Genomic DNA, 9,724 nt, shown 5'->3' with positions numbered 1-9,724 from the left:
CGGTGTCCCACGTTGTCCCACGTTGTCCCACGTTGTCCCACGTTGTCCCACGGTGTCCAACGGTGTCCAACGGTGTCCCACGGTGTCCAACGGTGTCCCACGGTGTCCAACGGTGTCCCACGTTGTCCCACGTTGTCCCACGTTGTCCCACGTTGTCCCACGTTGTCCCACGTTGTCCCACGTTGTCCCACGTTGTCCCACGGTGTCCAACGATGTCCAACGGTGTCCAACGGTGTCCAACGGTGTCCAACGATGTCCAACGATGTCCAGCGATGTCCAACGGTGTCCAACGATGTCCAACGATGTCCAACGGTGTCCCACGTTGTCCCACGTTGTCCCACGTTGTCCCACGGTGTCCAACGATGTCCAACGGTGTCCAACGATGTCCAACGGTGTCCCACGATGTCCAACGATGTCCAACGATGTCCCACGTTGTCCCACGTTGTCCCACGTTGTCCCACGTTGTCCCACGTTGTCCCACGTTGTCCCACGTTGTCCCACGGTGTCCAACGGTGTCCAACGATGTCCAACGATGTCCAACGATGTCCAACGGTGTCCAACGGTGTCCCACGTTGTCCCACGTTGTCCCACGTTGTCCCACGTTGTCCCACGGTGTCCAACGGTGTCCAACGGTGTCCCACGGTGTCCAACGGTGTCCCACGGTGTCCAACGGTGTCCCACGTTGTCCCACGTTGTCCCACGTTGTCCCACGTTGTCCCACGTTGTCCCACGTTGTCCCACGTTGTCCCACGTTGTCCCACGGTGTCCAACGATGTCCAACGGTGTCCAACGGTGTCCAACGGTGTCCAACGATGTCCAACGATGTCCAGCGATGTCCAACGGTGTCCAACGATGTCCAACGATGTCCAACGGTGTCCCACGTTGTCCCACGTTGTCCCACGTTGTCCCACGGTGTCCCACGATGTCCAACGATGTCCAACGATGTCCAACGGTGTCCAACGGTGTCCCACGTTGTCCCACGTTGTCCCACGTTGTCCCACGTTGTCCCACGGTGTCCAACGGTGTCCAACGGTGTCCCACGGTGTCCAACGGTGTCCCACGGTGTCCAACGGTGTCCCACGTTGTCCCACGTTGTCCCACGTTGTCCCACGTTGTCCCACGTTGTCCCACGTTGTCCCACGTTGTCCCACGTTGTCCCACGGTGTCCAACGATGTCCAACGGTGTCCAACGGTGTCCAACGGTGTCCAACGATGTCCAACGATGTCCAGCGATGTCCAACGGTGTCCAACGATGTCCAACGATGTCCAACGGTGTCCCACGTTGTCCCACGTTGTCCCACGTTGTCCCACGGTGTCCAACGATGTCCAACGGTGTCCAACGATGTCCAACGGTGTCCCACGATGTCCAACGATGTCCAACGATGTCCAACGGTGTCCAACGGTGTCCCACGTTGTCCCACGTTGTCCCACGTTGTCCCGCGGTGTCCAACGATGTCCAACGATGTCCAACGGTGTCCCACGTTGTCCCACGTTGTCCCACGTTGTCCCACGGTGTCCAACGATGTCCAACGGTGTCCAACGATGTCCAACGGTGTCCCACGATGTCCAACGATGTCCAACGATGTCCAACGGTGTCCAACGATGTCCAACGATGTCCAACGGTGTCCCACGATGTCCAACGATGTCCAACAATGTCCAACGGTGTCCAACGGTGTCCCACGTTGTCCCACGTTGTGCCACGTTGTCCCACGGTGTCCAACGATGCCCAACGGTGTCCCACGTTGTCCCACGTTGTCCCACGTTGTCCCACGTTGTCCCTCGTTGTCCCATGTTGTCCCACGTTGTCCCACGTTGTCCCACGTTGTCCCACGTTGTCCCACGTTGTTCCATGGTTTCCCACGTTGTCCCACGTTGTCCCACGTTGTCCCACGGTGTCCAACGATGTCCAACGGTGTCCAACGGTGTCCCACGGTGTCCAACGGTGTCCCACGTTGTCCCACGTTGTCCCACGTTGTCCCACGTTGTCCCACGTTGTCCAACGGTGTCCCACGGTGTCCAACGGTGTCCCACGTTGTCCCACGTTGTCCCACGTTGTCCCACGTTGTCCCACGTTGTCCCACGTTGTCCCACGTTGTCCCACGTTGTCCCACGTTGTCCCACGTTGTCCCACGTTGTCCCACGTTGTCCAACGGTGTCCCACGGTGTCCAACGGTGTCCAACGATGTCCAACGGTGTCCAACGGTGTCCCACGTTGTCCCACGTTGTCCCACGTTGTCCCACGTTGTCCCACGGTGTCCAACGATGTCCAACGGTGTCCCACGTTGTCCAACGGTGTCCCACGTTGTCCCACGTTGTCCCACGTTGTCCCACGTTGTCCCACGATGTCCCACGTTGTCCCACGTTGTACCACGTTGTCCCACGTTGTCCCACGTTGTCCCACGTTGTCCCACGTTGTCCCACGTTGTCCCACGTTGTCCCACGTTGTCCCACGATGTCCCACGTTGTCCCACGTTGTCCCACGTTGTCCCACGTTGTCCCACGTTGTCCCACGTTGTCCCACGTTGTCCCACGTTGTCCCACGTTGTCCCACGGTGTCCAACGGTGTCCAACGATGTCCCACGGTGTCCAACGGTGTCCCACGTTGTCCCACGTTGTCCCACGTTGTCCCACGGTGTCCAACGATGTCCAACGGTGTCCCACGTTGTCCCACGTTGTCCCACGTTGTCCCACGTTGTCCCACGTTGTCCCACGATGTCCCACGTTGTCCCACGTTGTCCCACGTTGTCCCACGTTGTCCCACGTTGTCCCACGTTGTCCCACGTTGTCCCACGTTGTCCCACGTTGTCCCACGTTGTCCCACGGTGTCCAACGATGTCCAACGGTGTCCAACGATGTCCAACGGTGTCCCACGATGTCCAACGATGTCCAACGATGTCCAACGGTGTCCAACGGTGTCCCACGTTGTCCCACGTTGTCCCACGTTGTCCCACGTTGTCCCACGGTGTCTAACGGTGTCCAACGATGTCCAACGGTGTCCAACGGTGTCCCACGTTGTCCCACGTTGTCCCACGTTGTCCCACGGTGTCCAACGATGTCCAACGGTGTCCCACGTTGTCCCACGGTGTCCAACGATGTCCAACGGTGTCCAACGGTGTCCCACGGTGTCCAACGGTGTCCCACGTTGTCCCACGTTGTCCCACGTTGTCCCACGTTGTCCCACGTTGTCCCACGTTGTTCCATGGTTTCCCACGTTGTCCCACGTTGTCCCACGTTGTCCCACGGTGTCCAACGATGTCCAACGGTGTCCAACGGTGTCCCACGGTGTCCAACGGTGTCCCATGGTGTCCAACGGTGTCCCACGTTGTCCCACGTTGTCCCACGTTGTCACACGTTGTCCCACGTTGTCCCACGTTGTCCCACGTTGTCCCACGTTGTACCACGGTGTCCAACGATGTCCAACGGTGTCCAACGGTGTCCAACGGTGTCCAACGATGTCCAACGATGTCCAGCGATGTCCAACGGTGTCCAACGATGTCCAACGATGTCCAACGGTGTCCCACGTTGTCCCATGTTGTCCCACGTTGTCCCACGGTGTCCAACGATGTCCAACGGTGTCCAACGATGTCCAACGGTGTCCCACGATGTCCAACGATGTCCAACGATGTCCAACGGTGTCCAACGGTGTCCCACGTTGTCCCACGTTGTCCCACGTTGTCCCACGGTGTCCAACGATGTCCAACGATGTCCAACGGTGTCCCACGTTGTCCCACGTTGTCCCACGTTGTCCCACGGTGTCCAACGATGTCCAACGGTGTCCAACGATGTCCAACGGTGTCCCACGATGTCCAACGATGTCCAACGATGTCCAACGGTGTCCAACGATGTCCAACGATGTCCAACGGTGTCCCACGATGTCCAACGATGTCCAACAATGTCCAACGGTGTCCAACGGTGTCCCACGTTGTCCCACGTTGTCCCACGTTGTCCCACGTTGTCCCACGTTGTCCCACGTTGTCCCACGTTGTCCCACGTTGTCCCACGTTGTCCCACGTTGTCCCACGTTGTCCCACGTTGTCCCACGTTGTCCCACGTTGTCCCACGATGTCCCACGTTGTCCCACGTTGTCCCACGTTGTCCCACGTTGTCCCACGTTGTCCCACGTTGTCCCACGTTGTCCCACGTTGTCCCACGGTGTCCAACGATGTCCAACGGTGTCCAACGATGTCCAACGGTGTCCCACGATGTCCCACGGTGTCCAACGATGTCCAACGGTGTCCCACGTTGTCCAACGGTGTCCCACGTTGTCCCACGTTGTCCCACGTTGTCCCACGTTGTCCCACGATGTCCCACGTTGTCCCACGTTGTCCCACGTTGTCCCACGTTGTCCCACGTTGTCCCACGTTGTCCCACGTTGTCCCACGTTGTCCCACGTTGTCCCACGTTGTCCCACGTTGTCCAACGATGTCCAACGGTGTCCCACGTTGTCCCACGTTGTCCCACGTTGTCCCACGGTGTCCAACGATGTCCAACGGTGTCCAACGGTGTCCAACGGTGTCCAACGATGTCCAACGATGTCCAGCGATGTCCAACGGTGTCCAACGATGTCCAACGATGTCCAACGGTGTCCCACGTTGTCCCACGTTGTCCAACGATGTCCAACGGTGTCCCACGTTGTCCAACGGTGTCCCACGTTGTCCCACGTTGTCCCACGTTGTCCCACGTTGTCCCACGATGTCCCACGTTGTCCCACGTTGTCCCACGTTGTCCCACGTTGTCCCACGTTGTCCCACGTTGTCCCACGTTGTCCCACGTTGTCCCACGTTGTCCCACGTTGTCCCACGTTGTCCCACGATGTCCCACGTTGTCCCACGTTGTCCCACGTTGTCCCACGTTGTCCCACGTTGTCCCACGTTGTCCCACGTTGTCCCACGTTGTCCCACGGTGTCCAACGATGTCCAACGGTGTCCAACGATGTCCAACGGTGTCCCACGATGTCCAACGATGTCCAACGATGTCCAACGGTGTCCAACGGTGTCCCACGTTGTCCCACGTTGTCCCACGTTGTCCCACGGTGTCCAGCGATGTCCAACGGTGTCCCACGTTGTCCAACGGTGTCCCACGTTGTCCCACGTTGTCCCACGTTGTCCCACGTTGTCCCACGTTGTCCCACGATGTCCCACGTTGTCCCACGTTGTCCCACGTTGTCCCACGTTGTCCCACGTTGTCCCACGTTGTCCCACGTTGTCCCACGGTGTCCAACGATGTCCAACGGTGTCCAACGGTGTCCCACGGTGTCCAACGGTGTCCCACGTTGTCCCACGTTGTCCCACGGTGTCCCACGTTGTCCCACGTTGTCCAACGGTGTCCCACGGTGTCCAACGGTGTCCCACGTTGTCCCACGTTGTCCCACGTTGTCCCACGTTGTCCCACGTTGTCCCACGTTGTCCCACGTTGTCCCACGTTGTCCCACGGTGTAAAACGATGTCCAACGGTGTCCAACGGTGTCCCACGGTGTCCAACGGTGTCCCACGTTGTCCCACGTTGTCCCACGTTGTCCCACGTTGTCCCACGTTGTCCCACGTTGTCCCACGTTGTCCCACGGTGTCCAACGATGTCCAACGGTGTCCAACGATGTCCAACGGTGTCCCACGATGTCCAACGATGTCCAACGATGTCCAACGGTGTCCAACGGTGTCCCACGTTGTCCCACGTTGTCCCACGTTGTTCCATGGTTTCCCACGTTGTCCCACGTTGTCCCACGTTGTCCCACGGTGTCCAACGGTGTCCCACGTTGTCCCACGTTGTCCCACGTTGTCCCACGTTGTCCCACGTTGTCCCACGTTGTCCAACGATGTCCAACGGTGTCCCACGTTGTCCCACGTTGTCCCACGTTGTCCCACGGTGTCCAACGATGTCCAACGGTGTCCAACGGTGTCCAACGGTGTCCAACGATGTCCAACGATGTCCAGCGATGTCCAACGGTGTCCAACGATGTCCAACGATGTCCAACGGTGTCCCACGTTGTCCCACGTTGTCCCACGTTGTCCCACGGTGTCCCACGGTGTCCAACGGTGTCCCACGTTGTCCCACGTTGTCCCACGATGTCCAACGATGTCCAACGATGTCCAACGGTGTCCAACGGTGTCCCACGTTGTCCCACGTTGTCCCACGTTGTCCCACGTTGTCCCACGGTGTCCAACGATGTCCAACGGTGTCCGACGTTGTCCAACGGTGTCCCACGTTGTCCCACGTTGTCCCACGTTGTCCCACGTTGTCCCACATTGTCCCACGATGTCCCACGTTGTCCCACGTTGTCCCACGTTGTCCCACGTTGTCCCACGTTGTCCCACGTTGTCCCACGTTGTCCCACGTTGTCCCACGTTGTCCCACGTTGTCCCACGTTGTCCCACGTTGTTCCATGGTTTCCCACGTTGTCCCACGTTGTCCCACGTTGTCCCACGTTGTCCCACGTTGTTCCATGGTTTCCCACGTTGTCCCACGTTGTCCCACGATGTCCACCGATGTCCAACGGTGTCCAACGGTGTCCAACGGTGTCCAACGGTGTCCAACGATGTCCAACGATGTCCAACGATGTCCAACGGTGTCCAACGATGTCCAACGATGTCCAACGGTGTCCAACGATGTCCAACGGTGTCCCACGATGTCCAACGATGTCCAACGATGTCCAACGGTGTCCAACGGTGTCCCACGTTGTCCCACGTTGTCCCACGTTGTTCCATGGTTTCCCACGTTGTCCCACGTTGTCCCACGTTGTCCCACGGTGTCCAACGGTGTCCCACGTTGTCCCACGTTGTCCCACGTTGTCCCACGTTGTCCCACGTTGTCCCACGTTGTCCAACGATGTCCAACGGTGTCCCACGTTGTCCCACGTTGTCCCACGTTGTCCCACGGTGTCCAACGATGTCCAACGGTGTCCAACGGTGTCCAACGGTGTCCAACGATGTCCAACGATGTCCAGCGATGTCCAACGGTGTCCAACGATGTCCAACGATGTCCAACGGTGTCCAACGATGTCCCACGTTGTCCCACGTTGTCCCACATTGTCCCACGATGTCCCACGTTGTCCCACGTTGTCCCACGTTGTCCCACGTTGTCCCACGTTGTCCCACGTTGTCCCACGTTGTCCCACGATGTCCCACGTTGTCCCACGGTGTCCCACGTTGTCCCACGTTGTCCCACGTTGTCCCACGGTGTCCAACGATGTCCAACGGTGTCCCACGTTGTCCAACGGTGTCGCACGTTGTCCCACGTTGTCCCACGTTGTCCCACGTTGTCCCACGATGTCCCACGTTGTCCCACGTTGTCCCACGTTGTCCCACGTTGTCCCACGTTGTCCCACGGTGTCCAACGGTGTCCCACGATGTCCACCGATGTCCAACGATGTCCAACGGTGTCCCACGATGTCCAACGATGTACAACGATGTCCAACGGTGTCCAACGGTGTCCCACGTTGTCCCACGTTGTCCCACGTTGTCCCACGGTGTCCAACGATGTCCAACGGTGTCCCACGTTGTCCCACGTTGTCCCACGTTGTCCCACGTTGTCCCACGTTGTCCCACGTTGTCCCACGTTGTCCCACGTTGTCCCACGTTGTCCCACGGTGTCCAACGATGTCCAACGGTGTCCAACGGTGTCCAACGGTGTCCAACGATGTCCAACGATGTCCAGCGATGTCCAACGGTGTCCAACGATGTCCAACGATGTCCAACGGTGTCCAACGATGTCCCACGTTGTCCCACGTTGTCCCACATTGTCCCACGATGTCCCACGTTGTCCCACGTTGTCCCACGTTGTCCCACGTTGTCCCACGTTGTCCCACGTTGTCCCACGTTGTCCCACGATGTCCCACGTTGTCCCACGGTGTCCCACGTTGTCCCACGTTGTCCCACGTTGTCCCACGGTGTCCAACGATGTCCAACGGTGTCCCACGTTGTCCAACGGTGTCGCACGTTGTCCCACGTTGTCCCACGTTGTCCCACGTTGTCCCACGATGTCCCACGTTGTCCCACGTTGTCCCACGTTGTCCCACGTTGTCCCACGTTGTCCCACGGTGTCCAACGGTGTCCCACGATGTCCACCGATGTCCAACGATGTCCAACGGTGTCCCACGATGTCCAACGATGTACAACGATGTCCAACGGTGTCCAACGGTGTCCCACGTTGTCCCACGTTGTCCCACGTTGTCCCACGGTGTCCAACGATGTCCAACGGTGTCCCACGTTGTCCCACGTTGTCCCACGTTGTCCCACGTTGTCCCACGTTGTCCCACGTTGTCCCACGTTGTCCCACGTTGTCCCACGTTGTCCCACGGTGTCCAACGATGTCCAGCGGTGTCCAACGGTGTCCCACGGTGTCCCACGGTGTCCAACGATGTCCAACGGTGTCCCACGATGTCCACCGATGTCCAACGGTGTCCATCGGTGTCCAACGGTGTCCAACGGTCCAACGATGTCCAACGATGTCCAACGATGTCCAACGGTGTCCAACGATGTCCAACGATGTCCAACGGTGTCCCACGATGTCCAACGATGTCCAACGATGTCCAACGGTGTCCAACGGTGTCCCACGTTGTCCCACGTTGTCCCACGTTGTCCCACGGTGTCCAACGATGTCCAACGGTGTCCCACGTTGTCCAACGGTGTCCCACGTTGTCCCACGTTGTCCCACGTTGTCCCACGTTGTCCCACGTTGTCCCACGTTGTCCCACGTTGTCCCACGTTGTCCCACGTTGTCCCACGTTGTCCCACGTTGTCCCACGTTGTCCCACGTTGTCCCACGTTGTCCCACGTTGTCCCACGATGTCCCACGTTGTCCCACGTTGTCCCACGTTGTCCCACGTTGTCCCACGTTGTCCCACGTTGTCCCACGTTGTCCCACGTTGTCCCACGGTGTCCAACGATGTCCAACGGTGTCCAACGATGTCCAACGATGTCCAACGGTGTCCCACGTTGTCCAACGGTGTCCCACGTTGTCCCACGTTGTCCCACGTTGTCCCACGTTGTCCCACGGTGTCCAACGATGTCCAACGGTGTCCAACGATGTCCAACGGTGTCCCACGATGTCCAACGATGTCCGACGATGTCCCACGTTGTCCCACGTTGTCCCACGTTGTCCCACGTTGTCCCACGTTGTCCCACGTTGTCCCACGTTGTCCCACGGTGTCCCACGATGTCCAACGGTGTCCAACGGTGTCCCACGGTGTCCAACGGTGTCCCACGTTGTCCCACGTTGTCCCACGTTGTCCAACGGTGTCCCACGTTGTCCCACGTTGTCCCACGTTGTCCCACGTTGTCCCACGATGTCCCACGTTGTCCCACGTTGTCCCACGTTGTCCCACGTTGTCCCACGTTGTCCCACGTTGTCCCACGTTGTCCCACGTTGTCCCACGTTGTCCCACGTTGTCCCACGTTGTCCCACGTTGTTCCATGGTTTCCCACGTTGTCCCACGTTGTCCCACGTTGTCCCACGTTGTCCCACGTTGTTCCATGGTTTCCCACGTTGTCCCACGTTGTCCCACGTTGTCCCACGGTGTCCAACGATGTCCAACGGTGTCCAACGGTGTCCAACGGTGTCCAACGATGTCCAACGATGTCCAACGATGTCCAACGGTGTCCAACGATGTCCAACGATGTCCAACGGTGTCCCACGATGTCCAACGATGTCCAACGATGTCCAACGGTGTCCAACGATGTCCAACGGTGTCCAACGATGTCCAACGATGTCCAACGGTGTCCCACGATGT

The sequence above is a fragment of the Bombus terrestris genome, chromosome 2 (assembly GCF_910591885.1).
Source record: "Bombus terrestris chromosome 2, iyBomTerr1.2, whole genome shotgun sequence".
Lineage (NCBI taxonomy): Eukaryota > Metazoa > Arthropoda > Insecta > Hymenoptera > Apidae > Bombus > Bombus terrestris.
This window is presented reverse-complemented; position numbering follows the sequence as displayed.